Raw genomic sequence first — 27,764 nt, forward strand, 5'->3', positions numbered from 1 at the left:
CACAAAGAAATACAGTGATAACTTGAAGGAGATTAAACTGAGGAAATATAAACGTGACACTGAGGATTATCTCCGTAATGAAGTTTATCCATGGGATTTTAGTCCATCCGAGCCGACCATTACCCTTCAGCGCTCTGTTACTTCAGCAGCCTGAGGAGCCGCGAGAGGAGCATCGCGCTCGCGGACACAGAGGAGAGGTGGAGTACGTATCCATCATGGATCTGATGTTGCTACGAGCAGTGATTTCACTATGGACAGTGACTCCAGTGCCCAGGATTCTTCTTCTGTTTTTTTGGACAAACGAACTCCGGGAAACAGACCAAACAGAAGAAAAAATGCCGACGAGGCCGTAGAGCTTCAAAGACACTCACGTCCGTGGACCCGCAACTTCGTAAAGAGACGGTAATTAACATTTCGGACAAAGAACTTTCTGATGATCAAATCAGTATCCTGTCTAAAGGTTTGTCTTTTGTCCCGACTAGTGGAGTTAATGCATTTGGCCTGAAAGTTGATTTATTTAAATGTTTCAGACAGATTAAATTGCGTTACTTCTTTTCTCAGTCCACTAGTACGTTCTCTTCTAAGACCCCTTTCAAACCTAAGAGCACTTTTTGTCCTTATGTTAATAACCATACGATTCACACCTTTTGTCGGGTTGTTGAACAAGATATTATGAAATCCTGCTCAGTGCCTAAGAAACTGTCTCACAATCTTTCTCTTCTTGAGAAAAAAGCCCTTTCTGAATTGATTAATGACCCGTCGATTATCATTAAACCAGCGGATAAAGGAGGGGCTATTGTAGTCCAAGATGTGACTAAGTATCAGCAAGAATGTCTCTCACAACTACAAAACTTGAAATTCTATAAAAAACTTCCTAATGATCCTACTAAGAGGTTCCAAACTAATGTTCAAAAGTTTTTGGAAAATGCTAAAGCGTTAGATTGGATATCTCAAGCTGAGTTTCAATTCTTGAATTGTTTACATCCTGTGATACCTGTGTTTTACACTCTACCTAAGATACATAAGAGGTTAACAGACCCTCCAGGTCGCCCCATTGTGGCACAGACTAATTCCCTATTAGCTCCTTTATCTCAGTATGTGGACTATTTCATCAAACCTTATGTACAGGCCTTACCTGCCTACATTAGGGACTCAACTGACTTTATCAACAAGATTTCTGAATTACATGATTTACCTGAGAATGCTCTGTTACTGACTTTGGACATTACTAGTCTATATACCAACATCTCACATGAGAAGGGACTAGATGCCCTGAAGTATTATCTTTCTACACGGAGTGATGTTACACCTCCGACTGATTTTTTGATCGATATGGCTAAATATGTTCTGAAATATAACTATTTCAGCTTTGATAAAGACAGCTATAGGTACAGCTATGGGTTCGTTTTTTGCCCCCAATTACGCTAATTTGTTTGTGGGTCATTTTGAACATTGTTTTGTGTCTAATCCTGAAAAAAATCCATATTGTTCTCAGATCTTGAAATGGTACAGATATATTGATGATGTGTTTTGTATTTTTTTGGGCAATCACAATGATGTTTGTAAATTTGTGTCTATCTTGAACAGCTTTATTGAGGATTTGGAATTCACTTGTGAGATCAATGACACAAAAGTACATTTTTTGATATGTGGGTCTTGAAAAATGATGGGAAATTGATTACGACTCTATACACAAAAGACACTGATCGCAACACATTACTTTCAGCTAACAGCTTTCACCCTATCGCTTTGAAAAAGTGCCTTCCAAAAAGTCAATTCTTCAGACTAAGAAGAATTTGCCATTCTGAAACTGATTTCATCGAGAAGGCTTTAATTATGAAAAATAAATTCTTAGATCGGGGATATCCCTCTAAATGGATTGACGAAGCTTTTAATGTAACTCTCCATAAGACACGCTCTGAGTTGTTAAAAAAGAAGACCAAATTATCTAAAAAACATTCTTTCCCTTTCATTACTACCCATTCTTCTCAATCTCATCTGATTAGATCGATCTTCAAAAAACATTGGCACCTTTTGTCTTCCGATTCAGAATTAAGTGCCATTTTTCAAGATCCCCCATTGATTGTATTTAGAAGGGCTAGGAACTTAAAAGATTGTCTTGTACATGCTCAATTTCAGAAGAATACTCCGAGTCCTTCACAGAGATTAATCAGCCCTTTACCTAATGTAAATTATCGCTGTGGAAATTGTGCACAATGTAACAACACCTTCAAAACTTCCTTTTTTTGTCATCCTAGAACCGGAAAAAAGTTTGACATTAAGTCAGTAATTACTTGTGTCTCTACACACGTGATTTATTTGATACGCTGTCCTTGTGGTTTGGGATATGTGGGAAAAACAACACGTCAACTTAAGCTAAGAATTAGTGAACACAAAAGTTCAATCAGAAGAAAGGATATGAATTACCCGGTAGCGACCCATTTTAATGCACTTAATCATGATGTTTCCTAGAGGTGGTGATATTGATTTACTATTACTGAGACGTGAACTCTATTGGATCGATACTCTTCAAACTTTATCACCTTTAGGGTTAAATGATGAAGCACTTTTTAATGTGATGCTTTGAATTGTTGATTGGACTTGCATGTGAGTTGTGTATCGGGTTGCATGTATTGGATGATGTCATGAGTTTGTTGAGTTGAGATGTAGTCATGTGACTATTTTGAATGATGCGCCTATCGTGTGATTTGACTTTTCTGCATTGTGATTGGACATTTGTCCATTTGTATTTGGTGTTGTTTGTAACAATTGCGGTTGCCTGATGAGGATCGGATGGTCGAGGCGTTGCAGCGCAGCTTTCATTGGATGCATTTTTTCGGCAAGCAGACAGTGTGCGGGAATTGTTCTTTGTATAGTTTTTGGTTATAAAAACGTTCCCCTAATGTTAGTTTTTGGTTCCCATAATGTTATTTTTTAAGGTTTGTGTTTGGTTAGCCAGGAAAGTGTTCTTTACAGAAATAGAACATTATTTGTAGGTTAGTTTAATGTTCCCCTAGCGTTATTCTAACATTATGATAACATTAGGAGAACATTATTTTTAGGATAGTTTAACGTTAAAGGCACACCGCGGACCTTTTTGGCCACTAGAGGGCACTAGACATGTATTTTTCTCCCTCTCATAATGGGATAATCGCTCTAGAGGCCACAAGAGCTGCAGCACTGTCGCAAAGGAAAAGAACTGGTCAACCTTAAAACTAAACTAAAAACTTAACCTTTAAAATGCTAAACGATCAACATTTTGAGGCATCAGGGAGAAACGCAGCCATGTTACAACTTTCTGATGAGGAACTCATGGCAGAAGCCATTTCTCAATCTGAAGGTCGCAGCCTCCGGATGTCGTATTTCTAAGCTGCATACGTCATCAAGACTGTCTTATTTCAGAATATTAACAATTATAAAGTTGACTATTATACTTAGTTAATCGTAAATTGTTGCAGTATGCTTATGACTTGCGAATGTAATGCTCAGTTTGCCTTAATAAACCAGGCTTGATGACGTATGCAGCCTGCATATTTGACCTCCGGAGGCTGCAGCCTTCCAATTGAGAAATGACCAGAAGTATTTCCTTGCCTTTTTCGAAACAAATATTGTTGCATCGTCTCTCTCTCCCTCGCCACCAGGATTTTCCACAATGGCGCTCGTTTTTCCTCTCTTTTGTGTGAAAATTGTCGCTCCAAATCCAAGTAAACCGATGTGTTTAGGTCTGCCGCTTTGTAATACGTCACGCAGCAAATGAGGAAGAGAGAAGAGAGAAACGCTCGTATCTGATGGTGAATGAATATGTTTTGGTTTTACACTGTGTGAGTTTGAGCAAGTTTGACTGCTATAGCATCCTGGATTGTAATGTAAATACCAGACAGGAAAAGAAAGGTAAAAATGTGAACACGTGAATGCAGCATCTTAATACAGGGAACTATATGCAAGATAATCGCCGTCATTTATAAAGAAGATCGCATTTGTGTGAATCAAGAGCGTGAGTTTACAAAAAAATTGCCTTAAAGGAATAGTCTAGTCATTTTCAATATTAAACTATGTTATTACGTTTTTCCTATTTAAGACGAGTAGTTATACGAGCAAGTTTGGTGGTACAAAATAAAACGTAGCGCTTTTCTAAGCGGATTTAAAAGAGGAACTATATTTTATGACGTAATAGCACTTTTGGGAGTACATCGACTCGCCTGAAAGTCCGCTCCCCTTCTCCCTCTCATAATGGGAGAGGGAGGGTGTTACTGCGCTGAGTCGAAGTACTCCCAAAAGTGCTATTACGCCATAAAATATAGTTCCTCTTTTAAATCCGCTTAGAAAAGCGCTACGTTTTATTTTGTACCACCAAACTTGCTCGTATAACTACTCGTCTTAAATAGGAAAAACGTTGATGTGTTTGGTCACTTCTAACTTTATCTCTGATTGGTACCATTGAATGAATGGGGCTAAGCTAAATGCTATCGAAGTGTCGCAGCGCGCTCCAGCACTTACGTGCACGCACACAGATGATAGAGGGATGTATCAACTCTTCTTAGTTAAGGTATAAGGTATAGTTTAGTGATTCACAGGATGGCTAAATCCCAGAAAAAAAAATGTTTGTACAAAATAGTTTTGAGTTTGTACAGTCAAAGGTAGACACTGCTATTTTTTTGAACACACCCCTTTCAACTAATTGCCCAATTGCACAGCCTTAAGAGCGTGCATATCATGAATGCTGGGTCTCATTTGTTTTCTGAGAATCTACTGAACCTACTGGTAACTTGTTTGCCACGTAGCAATAAAAAAATATACTAAAAACCTTGATTATTCTGGTTAGTCACATTGTACTGCTATTATTTTGAACAATACTGTAATAACATAGTTAAATATTGAAAATGAGTAGACTATTCCTTTAAAGGGGTATCGAACCCGGGTCGCCCGTGGCATAGGTCCGTGACACTAACATGGTGACACATAATAGAAGTTGTTCTCTACACTCCTAGCCTCCAGCAAAATTCACGTTAAAAAAATTGTGTGGAGGAAGTAACGTATGCCGTAACGCAGTCGAACTTTGTAGTTTTTTTGTGCTCTGTTTACTACTCAAAACCCTCAGTTTTAAAGTACGACTAAAAGCGATACAGACCCCGTCAGGCTATGGTAGACATGTCATTCAACCTATTTAAAGTTGATGTACTATCACAAGGGTCTTGAAAATGTATTATTAAGGTTGAAAAACTACATGGTGTCGCTTTAAACCAGATTATTTCAAATAAAGATTGCCTTGTCACTGTCAGTGTTGCCTGTCATTCATAAATTATTTTATCATTAAGTTAGCTTTATGCTTAAGCAATGAGGAGATAGACTTTAAAGAAGAGACACAGCCACAGGTAACTCGTGCACGGGTCCTTCTCTTTCAGTTCTCTGTCTCTCTCTTTTAATAATGAATTTAAATAAATGTGATAATTCATTTAAATAAAAGCAATACAATGGCACTACTTTATTTAAAGGGGACGGAGTGCCAGCCTTAACTTAAGAAAATGACTGTCATTTTTATCCGTCTGTTAAAAAGTTACACTGTAAACATTAATTACAGCTTTAACTTGGCAAATACAAGGTATAAGCGGGATAATCCACGGCTAGCCATGCATTAAAGGGTTTTAATGCACTTCGCAGAGGCAACCACCCTCTAGGAGGTTTAATCACTAGGATATTAATCCAGGACTAGGCATTTTTATTATTCTCATCCTCATATTTACTTAAATTTCTTTAAATCTAGGGCTGGGCCAATACCACTTTTTTATGTCTGATACCGATGTCGATACCATAACCTTGAGTATTTGTCGATACCGATTCAATACCATCTCTATCGCCCTTTAAATCAATTAGGCTACAAATAACACATTTGATAGCCCTACAAAAAGCATTATTCTTAAACAGAGCTACAGAAGAAATGTTTTACTGTGCAAAAAATGACTGTGCAAATTTAAGACCCAATGAAACATTGTGCAATACTGCTGCTTCATTTTTATTTAAATGTTTCAAACAGACTAATAGCAACCAAATTTTAATTAGCACAAAAATTCGAAATTAAATTTAAGGTGCAACTTTAGACAATTTAAAATGCCACTTTTAGCAAATTTATGTGGCTCAGCAAGTCACGCTTTATGCCAAGTTGCCATGACAGTTAAGGTCCATGTTGGTATCGGATTGGATTGTACTCCCTGACTTCTACAATATTCGATCTGGCCATTTTCGACAAAATTGGTCTAATATCGATACTGCATATCGGACTGGCCCACTCCTATTTAAAGCCCTAGATGATACATTTTCATGCTAACATTTTTAGAATGTTCCACTATGCAATGGTAATGCTGTAATGTTAACATTTTCAGAATGTTACATTGGTAATGTTTCAATGTTAATGTTTTTGGAACGTTTCATTACATACACAATAGTAACGTTTTCAGTGCTAGGGTGTGTAGAACGTTCTGCTAACAATGCAATTATAAAGTTTTCAATGTTACTGTTTTAAGAATGTTATATCACATACACAATTATAACGTTTTCAATACTAAGGTGTGTAGAACAATCCACTAACAATACAATAATAAAGTTTCTAATGCTAACGTTTAAGGATGTTTATTAAGTGCAGATAATGTTAGGAAAATGTTCTACTAATGTTATTGCGAGAACGTTTTTGGATAACTTTAGGAAAACCTTTAGAGAACGTAAGCCAAAAATACTTGGGACTTACTTGAGACTTGAAAGTTCAGACTTGATACTTACTTGAGACTTGCACATGTGTGACTTGGTCCCATCTCTGCAGGAACGTTCCCTGTCAGCTGGGTTGGGTCTTAAAGTGACAGTAGCCTGTTGCTTTCTGTGTCAGAAATGTGTTGATTTATAACAAATATACATTTGATGTAATATAGATGCCTAAAACAAGATTTTAGTATTTGTATTTGTCATGTTCTGAATTAAAAGTAGTTTAAAACCATTGTTAACTGTCTGGTTTTTACAGTTTTCATTCAGGAGCAAAAATCTGCCTTTAAATTTGACAGGAATCAAGATTAGTTATTTATCATGATAATTATCGATATCGACTGATATGGAAAATATTTTCTTGATAATTTTTTTGGCCACATCGCCCAGCCCTAACTAAAACATATATTAGTTCTAACATATAAGTTACTAAATGAAGAAAGAATATAGAAACCGCTAGAATAAATGTTAGACTGAGGTAAAACCTATTGACAAATAAATAAACATTTGATTCACTTTAGGTTAAAAGATTAGTTTAACGTTTATATAGTTTAGCTCTTAGTTTTTACAACAATTAAAAGCTTCTAACATCACATTCTCTTGATGGAAATCATTAAAATATTTTTTCCTTTTCACATACTGAAGTTACTAATGAAGAAAGAAAAAGACTCTGAAGTAGAGGTCTACACGGAAGACCCGAAGACCCGGGACCCGACCCGAGACCCGTACGGGTTCGGGTCTATATTTTAAATTATCAGCCGGGTCCGGGTTGGGTCTCAATCTATTACTTCGGGTCCCGAGGTCGATTCAAAAACAGCAACAAAAACTTAGATGAAATGTCGCATACATTTTTCTATGACGCTAAAATTCCGTTAAAAAGTTTATATTTGGTTGCTCCAACCAGGCAGCTAACGCGCATGCGCTCTTGTAATGTTTCTCTGGCTACCAGTCAGGAGCTTCTGCAGTGAGACGCAACCCTGATAGCACACATACATCTTGAAGATTTGATGTCTGCGTTTACATCTGCAAGACGTATTATTTAGATTGTTTGCTCATCTGCAATACGTCTCTGAGACGTTTCCTAAAAGATGTCATATAGACATATTGAAGACGTCTGCAAGACATTTTTGATTTAGAATGTATGTAAAGCAGCTCTTTCTAAGACCTTTATAAGATGTTTTTACACACCAGATGTATTCCAGATCTCCAGATCTTTACCAGACATCTTGCAGACATACCTGTGCTATCTGGGAATGACTTTACCTTTGACAATTGGCTCTTTTATTTAGAAGGCGGGACCTCTCATTTTTATAATAATATTATAAATTGACCATCTTGCTGTTATATCTAAAGTTTTCGCGATCTGCTCAAAGAGCACAGAGATGATAGCAAAGAAGTAAAGCTAACGAAAGCAGCCATGGCACTGAACGAGCAATCGTTATTATAATCCAAATGGGCAAACATTATTAAGCAAGTTGACCCGATCAAATGTAAAACTGCGTTATTAATCACCATGACTGTAAAGTGGACTTTTAAAGCTGGAATAAGCATTAAACATTTCAATCGTCAAGAGAGGAATAACATGTTGGAACTTTCTTGGAAATAAGGATTGTGCATCACACAGTGTCAGGTACAAGGAGGGAGAAAACTTCTATGGGTAAGACAAAAAGTTTCATTTTCGCTACTTGTTTATTGACTTATTAATAACATTTAGCTAAAGAATATTTGCCGGTCGGGTCTGTGTCTTTCCGGACGGGTTCGGGTCCAGATTTTAAATAATAGACGGGTCCGCGTCGGTTCCGGGTCCAGCTTTTAAATAATAGACGGATCCGGGCCGGTTCCGGGTCCAGCTTTCAAAACAACAGACGGGTCCGGGTTGGTTCAGTTTAGCACATTTACGGGTCTGATCGGGCTCGGGTAGGAATTTTCGGACCCGTGTAGACCTTGTGGGATTTGATTTTGTTTTACTAATCGTGCTGTTTATAATCTTAATTCATGTGTATTGTGATTTCTGCAACCCATCCTCACCCCATGTCGTCAATATTTGACGACACTTGACCATTCGTCAATATGTGACGGGGAGGGTATACCTTTCGCGTCATTTTTTGACGAACTGGGGACTTCAATACTATTACGTCCGTTGCATTCTCTTTCCTATTTTCTTACCATTTTCGCGTTGGTTTAGGGTTAGATTTACATAATGACATCCCTACCCAAACCTAACTCTAACCCCAACGCCAGGTGACAACTGTCGTACCTAACTCTAACCCCAACGCCAGGTGACAACTGTTTAATTTCGCGTACACTGTTTAATTTTGCGTAATCTAACCCTAAACCGACGCGAAAATGGTAAGAAAATAGGAAAGAGAATGCAACGGACGTAATAGTATTGAAGTCCCCAGTTCGTCAAAAAATGACGCGAAAGGTATACCCTCCCCGTCACATATTGACGAATGGTCAAGTGTCGTCAAATATTGACGACATGGGCTGAGGATGTGTTGGATTTCTGTGCTGAGTACAAGAAAGTTGTCTGTGTGTGTGGAAAGTTACCAAGGAGGGGGTGGCTGATGTGTGTGTGTGGGAGCCGGGGGGCTGTAAAAAAGCCCTGAAAGGAAAACACACAGAACAGATGGTTTCAATAAACAAGTCGCTTGCTTTATAACTATGTTACATTTAGAGAAAGTGAAAATTAGTATGTTTAACTAATGAATGCATTTAACCAATTTATGAACAATGGAGTATTGTTGTGTTGTTGAATAATTATGTTTTACATATTTACTGCCTACATTTCATGATGATTGCCAAAAGTGTTAAAGTTACAAAGATGTCCAGATAAGGACATAATGCCTTAGGGAACAGAATGGTCTGTGTATGTCTTTCTGTCTGTTTGGTATGCAACCCCCACAGGTATTGTTGTGGATTTTTGTAGTGATTATGAAAAATAATTTTCAGCAGAGGGTTCCATTGCCAAAAGATGACTTTATTGCATACAACAATAAGGCCGAGTTGGGTGCCAAGCAACTAAAGAGTCTTTTTTCAGAATGCAACCTAATATACAGTTCTCTAAAAGTTGAAACCCCTCCCATGTAGTTGTTTTTAGCATGTTTTTATGTTTGACAGGTGTGGTAACTTCATTCCTTCCAAATGTCAGCCTATGCATTTTTAGCTCTGCTCTCAGTTACCATATTTTAAACCCTGCATATATTGCAGTCTTTACAACTGCTAGTCTTCAGCTTACAAGCTTACTTTGGTAGAGTGTGGAACAAACATCTTCTCTTGGAGAAGTAAAAGAATCTGCTCCCTAAATTAACAAACCTTTATGATCATGGAATATACTTCATTATGTCATTGTTGCTGTAAACTCAGAACTCATAAAAATATTCATCATAAGAGTGTAAATTAGTCAAATACCTTTTCAATTCTTATTATCTTTTCTGATGTAGTCTTACCATTTTCAAACTTTTGCAAAACCCATTTTTGATGCACTTTGTAATTTCTTATATGAAGTAACTTTTCATCTTGATATTTCAACATTAACATTTGTTTCAATATCGGAAGTACACAGTAAAATAACAATTCATCCAATTAAACTTGCAAATCCTTAACCTCTGATAATTTGCATCATTTACCTTATACCTTTGATAATATTCATCCTTTAACCTATACCTTTAATCATTTGCATCATTTAACCTATGAATCATTTGACATACCAAAATATATCTTTGATAATTTGACAAACCAATCACCCATTTTCCTAATTTTAAATCACACCAATTCCACATTAAGATTCTTTCTTCCTGTATTTGTTGCAGTTTCTATCCTAAACTCTTAAGCTTATTGATAGCTTCAATGAATATCTATGAGCATAACATTAATCTCCATACAATAAAACTATACCCCTTTGTAGTATCTCATTGTTTTTCTAAAATTGTTTAAACATCATTAGTTAAATTTAATAAACCTTTGTTGATTATAGTAGATATAATTTAGTAATTCTAGATTAAAGCAATATTTATTCTAACCATGATGTTATCTCATCTCTTGCTTAAATTGTAACATATGGTAATACCAAACCAATTTAGGGATAAACTATTTTAGTTTTATCATTTGTTTTCTCTGTATTTTGTTCAATATACTTCAATATAAGTTCTATGTTATAGAATATTCCCTTTAAATATCCCTCATCTTTAGTTCCATCAGGTTTACTGTAGCATTCATAATCTTTTTCCTATTCTGCCTTTTTCCTATTTTAATGCTTTTATTAACTTTCCAAAATTGAGACTATTTACCAAAATATGCCCTATAAAATGGATATTTAAACCAGAATTTGTCAATTTGTTAAATTGAACACCCCTATAATATCATGTTGACTTTTGATTATTATTACCTTTCGTAATTCAGAGCATAATAAGCAATTGTTCATACCAATTTCTCTTAGCTTTGAAAATTACCCATTTGTACTATTCATTATATTTTTTGTTGTTTCCCATAAAATGTCCAAAATATATTTTTTTCCTTCCGTTGACGTCCTTTTCTTCTTTTGATGTCCTTGTCTACTTGTTGTTTTGTTTTTTTTTAGTATTCAATCTAGATTTGGTTCCTCCTGAGATTATTGTAGAATAAATTCTCACTGGTGTCCTCGCTGAAGTGTGACTGATCCTTGCTGATAGGTGAAAAGTTTATTGAAGAAAAGTTTGATTATTGACTACAGTTGTGTGAATTTACCATATGTTGCTGATAATTGTCAAACTGGTTATTAGCTTTATTTTTCAATTTCCATGGCTAATTTCTTAAAGTTTTCCTTGTGTGTCCTTTACACATTACCAGCAACTTTGTCTCTGTGTATTGCTTGTGAACTCCACTGCTTTGCACTCATTGGTTGTTGCTCCTGAAAGTCTCTTCTCATTTACACATTTTTCTTAACTTTATTGTTGTTGCTTGATATGCCCTGAGTGGTCATTACTTCGTTCTTTTATCTCTTTGTAGGCTTGAATTGCTTTCAATTTTTCTGTTGTTGTCTTCTGTATCATGTCTTTTATTATTTTCTTTTCCTCAGCTCTCCTCTTCATTATTGTGTTTACGTTCTCCTCTGCTCCTCAGCTCTCCTCTTCTGTATCGTGTTTTTGTTGTCCTCTTCTCCGACTGGTATTTTAGGAACTCTGTGCAATGGCTCAGATGACATCAGATGTGCTCCTTCCCCCTGGCCTGCTGGTAGAGCTGCTCTCCCTGGTCCTTGTTTTATGTCACTCTCTCCTGAAGACCCTCAGATACACTAGATCCCATGGCATAATATGGCATTTTATTTCCATCTCCTCATCAGGCTCCTTTTCTTTTTTCCTGCACACAAATAGCTTATGCATACAGTTAGTTTCATCACATAAGATCTCATCTTTATTTGTAATTGTTCCAAAAGCTCCATCTGCAGTCGTTCCAGAGGCTGTCCTTTTTTGGGGATGAATTTTTGTTATCACATATAGTATAGCGCAGACATTGATATTGGGATTGGTATTTGCATTGGTCGACCAATAAGCATTCCATGCAGTGTTAGTTTGCAGTCTTTCACTTGTTATTGCAAGAGACAAAGCATCCAGTCAGTTCAGTTTCATGCTTTCACATTTTTTGCTGAGTTTAACCTTGAAGGGATGGTTTACTCTTTATGATTAAAGATGGTAAACACTATGTTAATTTTAGTTTTTCCTTTATTCATTACTGTTGCAGTATTTGCTTTATAGTTTTTAATGAATGCTGATCCATTATCTAAAATGATTCCTAATAGTGTTTCAAATTTAGGGATTACTTCTTCTATCATTTTTATCTTTATTTTTTGGCACTAGCTTTACCCGTTGAACAGAAATGTAACCAGTATTGCACTTAAATGAGACAATTTCTCAAATATAGAGAATAATACAAATTTTTTCTTTTTTTAATCTTTAATTTTAATTTGTTATTTTATATCTCTGTTTTTAATTTGAAATTAAAACCACCCATCTGGAAAGGTAACATTTTACTGTATTATAGAATGATTTATCCCCAATACATTAGATGTCTTGAATGTCTTTATTTGTCCCCCTTTGGGTACCACAAAATGTTCATAAAGTCCTGCTTGTTCTTCTTCTCTTCTATCTTATAATTAAGGCTTTTATATTAACACTAAGCAAAACTTCTGTGTGGCTTTCTGAGGCTTCTTTAGCCTCCCAATCTGCTGTGTTGTTCCCTGTGATAAAATATAATTCATTTTTATATAAGTTTAATATTTTATGATTGCCATTTACTTTGATAATGTTCAATGCAGAAATTAAACCCCACTTATTCAGTACATTGATTATGTATACCCTCATTCTTTTGAAAGCCTTTTGTTCCCATACCGAATTGGATATTGTTTAGTTTCCCAAAAAAACAAACAAATATTTCTTCTGTTTGAAAACTCAAATATATAAAGCAAATATCAATTACAGTATTTGTCATCTGGGAAAACATTTGTTAGCAATGTGGATCTGGATATCAACTGTTTAGTCTTACAATGTCATTAATTGGATACTTCAAATTATTACTTTGTTCTCTACATCTTTTAACAATTAATACATCTTCTTAATCTTGCATGTTGTTATCATCCGCATTTATTGTTTTTATGAAAACTATTTCCTGACAAATGATTGACTATAACATATAATTCTAATGTGATTCTTAAACATTATGGAGATCCACTGGCTTTATATAGTTTTTTTCCATCATATCCCATAAATCCTTTTCTTCACAATCTTTTCCAGTATACAAGAGACCTGTGGAAATAAGTCAGTTACATTAAGTCATTATTCTATTAACTGATTTTCAACCATACTCTTTACTAATTCTTGTTTACCTTCCTTTGATGTTATATCAATTTCTTGTCATATAATTTATTTTGCCACTTTTTAAGTTGAATATCTTTCTCATGATCATATTATAATACAATGAAATTCCCACTTTGATAACTTTGCATTAGAAATGTGTGCTTCAATACATTTTCCAATTTATTCATTGTTTGTTGTGCATCACTACTTATTATACATTTGCTTTGATTCAGTTAATATCACTTTAATATCATGTCTTACTTACTTTATATCTATATTCCCTATACCCTTCTGGAAAACACAAATTCCAATGGCTTAAGCCAAATTATGCATATTTTGTTTAACAAGTAAACAGTAAACAGGAGTGTGATTTTGATATGAGAATAGATATGGTCATGGTTTTGTTTATTGTGTATAGACATACATTGAATTACCACTACTTGTCCAGAGAATCATATTATTAACAACTCTTCTGGACCTTAAACTGGACTTTGAAAGGCTGCAGTCACCCTCCCCCCTTCACTCACAGAGCGGGTCCATGGATATAGCGAAAGTCTCTCTTAGCGTGGCCAGGCTTTTGTAGTCCTCAGCATGTTTTCTTTGTCTCTCCCAGTTCAAGTTGTTTTCTTTCTGGGATGGTGATGCTGCAAAGTCATTTATGATGGGTACAGGATTCTGGCTTTTTGGAGGAATTGCTGAAAGTAGCTGAACACAAGAGTCATCACTGTTATTCACTTTGCGTTTCAAAACAGTGTGGTCATTCTAGGGTCTCCTTCTGGATGTCCCTCAGTCTCTTTTTTATTGTCTCTGAACAAAACTGGATTCTCTGTCTCCCAGTTTTCTCTTTGTGCTTTTAGAGTCCAAGCAGTGGCTGCCACACTGCTATGATATGTTCAAAAATAGTCCCTCCTCATGTAACGTTAGTCCACCGGTCAAAGGTTTGGAGGATTTCTTTCATTTCTCCATTGCCACAACTTAGTCCTTTTCCCAGTCCCATGAATGCCTGAGGGTAAGTGATCAGCCTCCCAAAGTCCTTAATATCTTTATTAAATTAAGAAATTGTAAGGCCAATGGCCTAAGCCATCCTTTTTTTTCCCCATATCCACATTTCTCCATCAGATGACAACTCCTCTTTACTCTCCATCTCTACTCTCTCCTTATTTTGCTTCATTAATTTTTTAATGTTTTTCTTATTTTTATTTCTTATTTTATTTATATCTTCCTACCTCATCTTCTTTTTCACCTCTTTGTGTAAACAATGCCTCTTGGCTTTTTACTCTACACTCTTCACACTTATACTTTTTCTGATAATAATTAAATTTCTTTCATTTAGGATATTTCCTCATTTGTAAGATTCACTCCCAAACCTGTTTAAGTTTCCTATTCTATAACTACTGATCATTTCATTTACATTTTACCTATAATTTCCATAGTGCCCTTGAGTACTAGAAATCAACCTTCTACAGTATGCATGATAAATATAGAGTAACATTTAACACACTTTCTTTTGTTCCATTATCAACTTCCTTTAACATTCTATCATATATATCTCCTTTATTCATTAATAATGCCAATGCTTTTTTCTTCAAATCCATCCTTCTTTTCTTTCTTTTGCTTTAATATAGGTTTATTTACAATATCCATTTCTTTACACATTGCAACATCAAATGTTCCCTTCATGACAATTTCTTAGACACATTCTTTATTAGATCTCTGCCTAATAGATTTTCCACAAGAATAACAACTATGACTTTTCACTACACCTGTTACTTCTCCATTCAATCTTTTCTATCATATTTAGCCATTTTTTTAACTTTTTAAAATTAGAAAATTAACAAATAAAAACACTTTTATACCATTTAACTTTCAAGCTAAGTAAACATCAAACTTACCATTTGCTCTCCAATATTACTTTTTCTACACTGCAAATATTTTTCAAGCAGTTCCTTAATTAATGTTTCTCTTTCAATTCAATTTGTTCTATTTGTCCAGTAATACTATTTTTTCCCTTTTCAATAGTATTAAACACAAACATTTTTTCATTGGATTAAGATATAAAATATAGATGCAAAAACCTCCTTTCAACCTATATATATACCATTTACCTATAATTTTACCTATAATCTCCTATTACTTAGTACTATTATATAAATAATATATTATTATTATTATTATTTTACTTATCTTAACCGGTATTTCACTTTACTGCTAGCTCTTTCATCCACAGCACTCAGTCAGGCCTGTACTCACTCTATTTATAACATACACCCAGTCATTCACACTTTAAACATGACACCACTTGTTTTTCACTGTTGAGGATCCTTTCCACTTTTACTCACACAAACTTTTTATCATGCATTAGGGCGGTATCTACAGAATAATATTTTATCCGTTCAGACCTTTATTATATTAATATATATATAAAGAGCTGTTTTCATAAAAATTAATTCTGCCCTTGCAGACCCCTATCCACTTTATAACACTTTTGTTTCATGCTCTGTTTATTAATTTTTTATCCATACACTGTAAAATATGCAGCATTTATGTTAAATCAACATATACATTTTTTGTTACCCTAACCTAACAAAGTAACACATTAATGGCTTGACAAACCAAAGTACTTTTCCTTTTGCTATCATTATTTTACAGTGTATCCGCTTATTCCATAAGCATTTTTAATAGTCTGTTCCAGTCTACCTGTATCCGTCAAGGCCCTCTTACAGAGTAAACACAGATTATTTAATTTCATTTTATTTTCCATAAGCATTTTTAATAGTCTGTTCCAGTCTACCTGTATCCGTCAAGGCCCTCTTACAGAATAAACACAGATTATTTAATTGTATCTTTTTTTTTCATACACTGTAAATAAAATGCAGAATTGATGTCAAATCAACATATATCACTACTTCACCTATTGAGACAAAAACATGGATTGGCTTGCACCATCACATAACTTTTTCTTAATGCTATCATTCATTTACAGTGTGTCAGCTTATTCCATAAGCATTTTTAATAGTCTGTTCCAGTCTACCTGTATCCATCAAGGCCCTCTTACAGAATAAACACAGATTATTTACTTTTATCTTATTTTTTTTTCATACACTGTAAATAAAATGCAGTATTGATGTCAAATCAACATATGCTTAAATACTTAACCTAACAAATTGAAACATGGATTTGCTTCCAAAACCAAGTTACTTTTTCTTTATACAAATTATTTATTTACAGTGTATCCGCTTATTACATCTATCAAAGCCCTCTTGCAATAAGCATTTTTATAATCTGTTACAGTTCATTTGTATCCATCAAGGCCCTTTTACATAATAAACACAGATTATTTAATTTTAGTCTATTTTTTTTTCCCATACACTGTAAATGATATATTGTAGTGATGTCAAATCAACATCTACTTAGTTACTTAAACTAACAAAGTGAAACATGTATTAGCTTCCAAAACCAAATCACTTTCATTTTTACACAATTATGCATTTACAGTGTATCCGCTTATTACACCTATCAAAGCCCTCTTGCAATAAGCATTTTTATAATCTGTTACAGTTCATTTGTATCCATCAAGGCCCTTTTACAAATAAACACAGATTAGTTTTTTTTCTGTTTAATGCTATCTTCGAAGCCCACTTAGCTATTAAACTATTATCTGTTCCAGGTTAATGCTGTCCAATCAAAGGCCCTCTCAGCAAAACCACAGATTATCCACCTGAGCTCAGGAATTTTTTTCTCTTTATCATTTCAAACAAATCACACCATGCAATCCTTGGAAGTGGAACCCTTTTTAACTTGTATTAATCTTAGTTCTTATGTTGGAAGAGCATTGTGAAAGTCTTTCCACCATGAGCCAACCCAGATGAGCAACACAACAGGACACCAGTAAATAAGCAAAAACTGCTCACCTGGTCCTGTGTATGCCGCTCATCCAAACTCAGCCCACAGTGGTCATCCACCTCCATGCTCCTTTCCAATCCCATCCTCGTCGCCAAATGTTGTGGATTTTTGTAGTGATTATGAAAAATAATTTTCAGCAGAGGGTTCCATTGCCAAAAGATGACTTTATTGCATACAACAATAAGGCCGAGTTGGTGGCCAAGCAACTAAAGAGTCTTTTTTCAGAATGCAACCTAATATACAGTTCTCTTAAAGTTGAAACCCCTCCCATGTAGTTGTTTTTAGCATGTTTTTATGTTTGACAGGTGTGGTAACTTCATTCCTTCCAAATGTCAGCCTATGCATTTTTAGCTCTGCTCTCAGTTACCATATTTTAAACCCTGCATACATTGCAGTCTTTACAACTGCTAGTCTTCAGCTTACAAGCTTGAGACATACATACTTGCAAAACACATTTGAATCTGAGTACCATGTTCACCAAAGATATAGTTCTGAATTAAAAAATCTTCTTCAGTATGTGGAGATGGAGTCAGATGAACGAGAACAGCCCATTGGGGGAGGAGGCATTGTGAAGAAAGAACGACGATAAATACTCATGTATTTGTCCTGAGCGGGTAGTCCGTTGAATCCTGCTGTTATGGCTTGAGACGGCCCAGCATGCTGTAACTTTTTCATATCTGATCAATAAATATTCAATTTAGATATTTGTGTCTTTCTCAAATTATGAACATGCATTGGACGCCTTAAAGTCCAACAACCTCTACTCTGAAGTAAAAACGAAATGACAAATAAATCTTTCATTCACTTTAGGTAAAACGATCTTACCACAGTTAGGCAGCTATCCGTTTTAATCCAATAAAAAGTTTCTAACATCATATTCTCCTCAAATTAATCGGAAATCACTCAAATATAAAAAAATTCTCACATTTTTAAGTTACTAAATCAAGTAAGAGAAAAAAGAAACACTTATATAATGTAAGTCTCTGAGGTAAAAAGAAAAGTTATTTTTTAAATTATGCGAATTCACAGTTTTTGCTGAGCACAAGAGAAAGTGAGTGCTCGTGAAGAGCGCGGGGTAACAGACGTGCACACTTAACCCTTGTATTGTGCGATTTTTGTAACGATTTTGATGGAGCGGGTCAAATTGACCCGCATTGGATTCAATGCAATTCCTTAAATATCACATTATGAAAATTAGGAAGGAATTAGGTATGAACAGGACCATTTTAGTATCAGTCTTTGTCACACATTACAAACACTTAAAATTAAAAAGTATGATTTTAAAAAATGCATTTAATCACAATTTTTAACATGTTTGTTTTAACAAATGTTGCACAAAACCTGTTGCAACATTTAACATTTTAAATTGTAATTCAACATGTTTTTTTAACATACCTATGTTTAAAACATTGTCACGGGTGGGAGCGGACTGCACATCAACTAGCCTAAAGAGAAATGGAGGAACATTTTGTGGACTGATGAGAGTAAAATTGTTCTTTTTGGGTCCAAGGGCCACAGGCAGTTTGTGAGACGACCCCCAAACTCTGAATTCAAGCCACAGTACACAGTGAAGACAGTGAAGCATGGAGGTGCAAGCATCATGCTATGGGCATGTTTCTCCTACTATGGTGTTGGGCCTATTTATAGCATACCAGGGATCATGGATCAGTTTGCATATGTTAAAATACTTGAAGAGGTCATGTTGCCCTATGCTGAAGAGGACATGCCCTTGAAATGGTTGTTTCAACAAGACAATGACCCAAAACACACTAGTAAACGGGCAAAGTCTTGGTTCCAAACCAACAAAATTAATGTTATGGAGTGGCCAGCCCAATCTCCAGACCTTAATCCAATTGAGAACTGTGGGGTGATATCAAAAATGCTGTTTCTGAAGCAAAACCAAGAAATGTGAATGAATTGTGGAATGTTGTTAAAGAATCATGGAGTGGAATAACAGCTGAGAGGTGCCACAAGTTGGTTGACTCCATGCCACACAGATGTCAAGCAGTTTTAAAAAACTGTGGTCATACAACTAAATATTAGTTTAGTGATTCACAGGATTGCTAAATCCCAGAAATTTTTTTTTTTGTACAAAATAGTTTTGAGTTTGTACAGTCAAAGGTAGACACTGCTATTTTTTGAACACACCCCTTTCAACTAATTGCCCAATTGCACAGCCTTAAGAGCGTGCATATCATGAATGCTGGGTCTTGTTTGTTTTCTGAGAATCTACTGAACCTACTGGTAACTTGTTTGCCACGTAGCAATAAAAAAATATACTAAAAACCTTGATTATTCTGGTTAGTCACATTGTACTGCTATTATTTTGAACAAGACTGTATATATCTATCTCCCAAGGGTTTTTCCCTCCTAGGATTTTTTTTTTACTTCCCCGGCTAAAAATCCAGGGTTTTTTTCTCCTAGGGGGTTTTTCAACCCGGGGAGGCAGCCTTCTTGGGCTTAACTTCTATACGTTACATTAGTAATACGTTCGCTTATAATGTTGATTTTTAGCCGCAGCAAATTTAGCTGCTTGTGCTATCGTGTATTATATTGTGCTATCTGTCGATTTTCTGTGCATTTCACTGCATCTATTATGTAAAGCTGCATTGATACAATTACCAAATTGTGAAAAGCGCTATATAAATAAAATTGAATTGAATTGAACTTACACGCAGTCAATGGCGGTAACTAGGGGCTCGTGCACACGTCACACATGCGACAAGGGATGGATTAAAGCAGCCATATCACCCTGTAGCCCAAGACAGCTTGCCCACTGAAGCTAAGCAGGGCTGAGCCTGGTCAGTACTTGGATAGGAGACCACCTGGGAAAACCAGGTTGCTGCTGGTAGTGGTGTTAGTGAGACCAGCAGGGTGTGCTCACCCTGTGGTCTGTGTGGGTCTTAACACCCCAGTATAGTGATGGGGACACTATACTGTCAAAAAAAAGCATAGTCCTTTGTATGAGATGTTAAACCGAGGTCCTGACTCTCTGTGGTCATTAAAAATCCCAGGATGTCCTTTCAAAAAGAGTAGGGGTGTGCCCTGGCATCTTGGCCAAATTTGCCCATTGGCCTACTAATCATCCCTCATACTAATTGGCTATATCACTCTATCTCCTCTCCACTAATAAGCTGGTGTGTGGTGGGTGTTCTGGTGCAATATGGCTGCTGTCGCATCATCCAGGTGATTGCTGCAAATTGGTGGTGGTTGAGGAGATTCCCCCGTTCATATGTAAAGCGCTTTGAGTACTGAGAAAAGCGCTATATAAATGTAAGGAATTGTTATTATTATTATTCGCAGCAGAGCAATGCAGCCAAACAGCACAGCAAAGCAGAGCTATCAAGCAGAGGAGCGAAGCAGAAAAGCAGCAAGACAGCAGTGCGTCTTAAGGCCACCGCAGTATTGTCTTAAGAGCGCTCATTCAACAAATCATTCGTCCGGTGGTTCCTGTGAGACCCACACACACAACGCAATCACTGACTGTTAATGAAAGAAACTCAGTTAAATAAACTGATTTAATATTCATCAAATAAAACAGGGGACTATACGTACCAGATAATGTTCACAGAACCACACATTGTACCGTAGTATATGCCACCACAGCTTACACACCTGAATGAAACCTCACAGCGCCTGAATGAAACCTCGCAGCTAAAACAAAAACACTATTTAACGTAACGGCCTAAAGAGTGGCAAATTCAGTTTGACATACCTGAGGATTAATGACAGCCTGGACCCACCGCAATGCCTCAACAACGTGTTATTCCAGCTATAATAAAATAAATGATTTACGAAGATGCCAAAAAAAAGCACTGGAATATTAGCCTCTTTAGCTAAACGTACCTTTGATGGGAAAACACTCGCACACACAAAAGGGCGGAGTAACCAGTGACGCATATCCACACTCTTAAAATGAATGTGTTAAATTAACACATCTTGTGTCTAGTTAAGGACAACACATCTAGTGTGTTGTCCTTAATTTAACACATCTCTGTGTTATTTTTAGAACAACACACTTTGTGTTGTTTTAACACATCTTGTGTTGTCCCTTTTATTTATATGAACTCTAAATCAGCACGAAATGACACATAGGGCTCTATCTTACACCCGGCGCAATGCAGCGCAATGCGCGACGCAAGTGTCTTTCGCTAGTTTCCACCCTAATTTTCACGTTTAGCGCCGCGTTGTTTAAATAGCAAATGCATTTGCGCCCCCTTTGCGCCCATGGGCGTTCTGGTCTGAAAAACGAGGTGTGTTCAGGCGCATTGTTGGCGCGTTGCTATTTTGAGGCAACTAAAATAGACTACGCCATTGACCAACAAAAACCTGGTCTAAAGTCTAAAGTCAATGGCGCAATGTCTTTTATGTTATTTAAAGAGCGCATTAGTAAAATGCGCCTATAAACGGGAGGACAACGCGGGTTTGCTTATCACAAAGTACATGAATGCGCAGCAGCACAAAAATGCTTTTAAATATGAAAGATTAAAGGATTGAATGTAAAAGATTATTATTGAGTCTCTTGGACATAATTGAGGACTTATTATGAGACGTTAGAAGGCGCAAAGAGCTGCTTCACCTGCAGCCTGGTAAGTAAATAAATGCTTTGCTTTGAACATGCGTGTTTTTAAATGTTTTTTTTTTAATGCTACCTCACGGATTTATTGTATATGATGACTCTGTACCTGTGGATATGGTGAGATGAGAAACATTTTTAAGTAATGCTTAAAAAAACTCTTTGCTAAAAAAACGCTGTCCAAAGTGCTGAAACGTGGGGAGAGCCGTTTGTAAATTCTTTATCTCCTGTTTGTTACAAATAAAGTATTTTTAGAGTACAAACCTTATCTTAGATACTTGTAAATTATGTTTTGATGATATTGGATAACCATACATTTAAAGCAATTACAAGCCTGCTTTTTACTTCCATGACTAAAAGAAAACGGGTTTTAAAGGTTTTAATAAAAAAATAACAATTTCAATATAAGGGAAAAACAACACAATTATTTAACATTAATCTTAAACTGGGGATCTTCTACCTCCGCTTAGTTTTTCAGTTTACAAAGTCCGTCATCTAAATAGGGATTAGACATAGCGCCAGCGCAACTTGCTTTTAAAGGGGATGAGAGCTGAGTCTCTCATTGGTTTACTGCACGTTACGCCCAACATACTCCCATTACAACAGGACCTACCCTTTTCGACCATGCGTTCGGCGCAAAAACCATTTTTCCCGTCGTTAAATTAGCAAAAGTAGATTCGGACACGCCCATTTAGACGTTGCGTTGTGCGCTTTAGACAATGCGCTTAGATCGTTAAAATAGGGCCCATAATGTTTTAAAATTAACACATAATGTGTTAAATAGTTTAACACAAAGCAATGTGTTAAAATTAACACACCCTGGATGTGTTAATTTTAACACATTGCTTTGTGTTAAACTATTTAACACATTATGTGTTGTTTTTAACACATTAAGTGTCATTTAAGTTCATAAAAAATAAAATGGACAACACAAGATGTGTTAAAACAACACAAAGTGTGTTGTTCCAAAAATAACACAGAGATGTGTTAAATTAAGGACAACACTCTAGATGTGTTGTCCTTAACTAGACACAAGATGTGTTAATTTAACACATTCATTTTAAGAGTGCAGGTGGCATCAGGGGCGTTGCACAAGATCTCAGGCCCTATGCATAGGCAGTCCTGATGGGCCCCCATGCCCCATCCCCATAATATGTTCTAGACTTTTCAAGGGCCCTCTCTTCCTTTGGGGCCCTGGTAATCAGTACTGGTTTTACCCCCACTCCGACGCCCCTGGGTGGCATAAACGCAGTCTTTAAATAGGCCAGCATTAAATGCTGATAGGCTACTAATAATTACTTGGGAGGGAACTTACCCTACCACACCCCCATTTCAGGATAGTAAAACACCAATAGCAACAAACACTAAAAATATATATTTAATTTAGGTCTATACAGTTGCTTTGGAACAAAACAAAATGTGGGTCAAATTGACCCGCGAACCTCAAAATCGTTACAAAATTATTTTGGTACACTTCAAAACATATCAGCATGTCCAAACTTTGCATGCATGTTCATGGCCATGAATGAGAAAAAGTCACAAAATTTCAAGAATAAAACCCCTACTGAAAAATCCAGCTAAGACCAGCATAAGGTGGTGAGCTGGTTTTAGCTGGTCTCCCAGCTTGGTATTGCTGGTGTAGGAAGCTGGTCTAGCTGTGTTTTGGACACTTTTTATGCTGGTCTAGCTGTGTTTTGGTCACTTTTTAAGCTGGTCTAGCTGGACTTAGCTGGTCAGGCTGGATGACCAGCTGACCCACCAGCTTAACCAGCTTTGCCAGGCTGGGAGGACCAACTTAAACAGCTTATGCTGGTCTTAGCTGGATTTTTCAGTAGGGATCACAGGTTAACTGGTTTATCCGACAGCTTAAAAATCAAAACATGTCAAATTAAAGGCGTAGTCCACGATGTTTGAAAAACGCTTTGGAAAAGGAGACGGGCCGACTACCAAAACACACTTATAGCCAATCAAATCAAACCAAATGCCGGGTTGCGTATGTGTGGGGCAGGTCTATCAACAGAAGGTCCAGATTCTATTGGGGTAGGGGCGTGTTTGTTTAGGTGATTTCAAATATCAACATTGGCTTTCAAACATCATGGACTCCGCCTTTAACCTCGAAAACATAATATGAATGTTAAGGAATAATGGGTTTAATTTTGCTTTCACCATCAGTTGCCCAGTTCAGAAAAAGAAGAAAAGAAGATGAGGAGAAACGGGCAAAAGATAAAGGTATGCCAATTTATATGAGTGACGACGTGAGTGACAGTAGGAAATAGGCTTTTTATATTAGCCTCGCACTCTTGCTAATATAATGTTGCTATTAGCCACAGAATACGACTGTATTGTGTTTTAGTTTTGCTGAACTAGCAACTATTAGAATTGAGGCATCATGTCATGCAACTAAATTCACCCTATACACTCTAAAAACGAATGTGTTAAATTAACACATCTTGTGTCTAGTTAAGGACAACACACCTAGTGTGTTGTCCTTAATTTAACACATCTCTGTGTTATTTTTAGAACAACACACTTTGTGTTGTTTTAACACATCTTGTGTTGTCCCTTTTATTTATATGAACTCTAAATCAGCACGAAATGACACATAATGTGTTAAAAACAACACATAATGTGTTAAATAGTTTAACACAAAGCAATGTGTTAAAATTAACACATCCAGGCTGTGTTAATTTTAACACATTGCTTTGTGTTAAACTATTTAACACATTATGTGTACACATTCGTTTTAAGAGTGTAGGCAACACAGTCTAGTTTGTGTGTGCAACACAAAAAGTGCAAATTCACACAGACCTCCTGACTGTGTAATTTTTATTGCTTTACGCTATATGTTTAACTTAAATAACTTCTAATATACATTGATATGGCATTTTGTAAGCTACAGTGATATAGCTTTTTAAATTATTTGTAGTGTGTTATGCTTAGTTTATATGTTTACAAATGCTAATAAAATGTGTGTTATGGTCATTTTAATTGGGTAACTGATGCATGTGTGAAGTGTATCTAACTTACATATTGTATCCTAATTGTAAATTCAGGGGCACTTCTGAAATATTTTGGAGCTTAGAGCACCCACTGGCCAAAATGAGGAGTCAGATACTTCCACAGCAGCAACAGACATGGTTGTGGAGTCTGTTGAGGAGCCATCTACCTCTGCAGCCACACAGGCCTCTTCAGGGATGGTCCTGGAGCCATCTACCTCCTTAGCCACATGATCCTTGTAGGATTTCTCAGGTGTGTGTCTGTGTGCGCGCATGTGTGTGCATGCATGTGTGTGTGTGTGTGTGTGTGTGTGTGTGTGTGTGTGTGTGTGTGTGTCTGTGCGTGCATGTGTGTGTGTGAGCGGATGTTTATACTGTATTACATGTTTTTCTCTGTTCTTGTAACCTTTTTGTATTTAAGATTATATATAATAAAATAATAAATGTTGGTGGCGGGGTTTGGAGGTAATTCTTTTTTTTCTGGGGGCGGCCAAGGGATGGTTCGCCCAGGGCGTAAATCTAGCCAGGACCGCCTCTGACCACCCTGCTACGTTATGGGAACGTTATTTTATAGTTCCAAAAAATAAAACCTAAAAAGAACGTTCCCAGAACGTTATTATTTTGTTCCCAAAAAAATAACCAAAAGATAACCAAAAACTAACTTTAGGGTAACGTTCTGTGTTTGCTGGGTTGACTCCATATATTCTCCTGAGACAGCTATGATGTATGGTTCGAGGTCTCTGCAGAACAAAAAGATGTGTTTCCCAATTGGGGGCGTTTTCAAACTGAAATAGGTGTTTTTCCACCTCTTTGTCTGATTGGCTCAAATTGAGTGGGCGATTCCCCATCATCAACTCCAATATTTGATGCAGTGATGAGCGCCGCCTGCTAGTACCGAGAGAGATCGCCTGCATATGTATGTAAGTGAATTGTTGCGATTTGTGTAATACTTTTGATTAATGTAGGTTATTTTGTTGCTTGCTACCGACTAAGTTCACTGTAACGTTCAGTCACAATATTGCATAAAGCATTATTTCACAATATGGCGGCTTTGACCGGAAGTAGGGAAAACACACTTTAAACGTATTTAAACGCAGCAAGCAATGCGTGCAAACAAACGAGGAATAACACTCATACACCACAATTAGATCATCATGTCGCATACTTTGGAATTGGAAGATAAATAATTGTTCAGTCTAAGGAAATAAGAAGTAAAATGTGTCAGTATTTCACTACGGTAAAGTTGGTTTGATATTCAGACATTCGGACTTCCGGGGTCAATAACTTTCTTAGTAGACATGCCAGAAAGTTTAATCTTAGCAATTTCTAATTACCAAGTGTTTTGCCTATAACCTACATTTTTCACAATCGCTTAAAATATTCTAGTATCGTTGTAATGTCCTACATTGTTGCGAATGACTATTGAATATCCAACTGGGTGCTGAGAGAAGCCTAGGGACTGTCTACAAAGTGATATTTTTCTTCATTAAGTGCTACCACTTAATGATTGAAGCCGTTTTAATTACCTATATAGACCTATCAGAAACTATCAGCTTGATTTGCTATGTCTGCTAATGATGTTTAATGACATTTTTAGCAAGAACATTTACATTACAATGATATGTCAAATGCCTAAAGAATGGAAGATATAAAAATGTAGAAGAGTAGTTATTTGTAAGCAGTCCAGACGGAAAGTCAAGTGTAACCTCAAGAACAAAGATAATCTCTTGCATTTTACAACTTTTTATATGTTTCTGTTTGTCTCAAAATAAAGAGGCACTGTGTTGGTTTTCTTAATTATATGTTTCTGTTCAATAGGTCTGAAAGAAGTAGCCTGATTACACTGAAATTTTCACTGGACCCTCGAGAAAATACTACATGCCACATTTTGATGTTTTATTAAGTTCTGAATTTGCGGTTGTGTGTGGTAAAGAGCAGTTATATTATTAAAGCATGTAACGGTGTTCTCAATAAATGAACAGAAAATTTACTGTTTAGGATTTTCGGGTGTATTTGTTTTATTACTTGTATTTCTAAAAAAAAAAAATTGTCACAGTTTCATAATTTTTGTGCATGTATTGATTTTTGACATTTTGCAAAACAGCCCCTGTCCATGGTACTGAACATCATGTTGTTCACACTTAAAATTGAAGACAAGCAAAACGTATGGCATCAACCTGTATGTTTATTTAAAGTGAATACCCAAACTAGTTTTCAACATGTTTAAGATGTGTAGTTGAGAATTGTTTGTAGTAAAAGTTTGATTAGAAATGCAATATGCATTTATTTAATGACACATGATACGGTTCAATAGCTTTTCAAACGTGGGATGCACTGCACCAAAAAAATTTGGCAATTTTAATAAACTCTAAAGAACATACTATATCTCTTCTATGTAAAATTATTTTTAGTACAATGTATAACAACACATTTCTCTATGGGATTTCTCTTTACAACTACATTATTTTCAATAGTTTTGGGGGAGACAAGGGGCTCACTGCTCAAAACAACATGGGAATTCATCAATGTACTCCAGAGCACATATTACAACTCTCAGATGTTCACTTATTTGCTCACAACTGAATATTCATCACAAAACATTTCTCTATGGGAAATCCCTATGCAAATACATTCTTTTCAATAACTTTACAGATAAGGGGTTCACCGCTCAATACAAGGATGGGAATTCATCAATGTGCTCCAGGGAACATA

The 27,764-nt window shown here is 36.1% G+C and overlaps 1 long non-coding RNA gene across 1 annotated transcript; it reads left to right on the top strand.

Moving 5' to 3' along the window:
• The first annotated feature begins 23,707 nt into the window (after nucleotides 1–23,707).
• Nucleotides 23,708–27,522, top strand: LOC129431506 (uncharacterized). Its single transcript, XR_008639853.2, has 3 exons — nucleotides 23,708–24,285; nucleotides 25,110–25,305; nucleotides 26,871–27,522. It is a non-coding gene; the product is annotated as an uncharacterized lncRNA (long non-coding RNA).
• Nucleotides 27,523–27,764: the final 242 nt, after the last annotated feature.

This window comes from Misgurnus anguillicaudatus, chromosome 13, assembly GCF_027580225.2.
Source record: "Misgurnus anguillicaudatus chromosome 13, ASM2758022v2, whole genome shotgun sequence".
Classification (NCBI taxonomy): domain Eukaryota; kingdom Metazoa; phylum Chordata; class Actinopteri; order Cypriniformes; family Cobitidae; genus Misgurnus; species Misgurnus anguillicaudatus.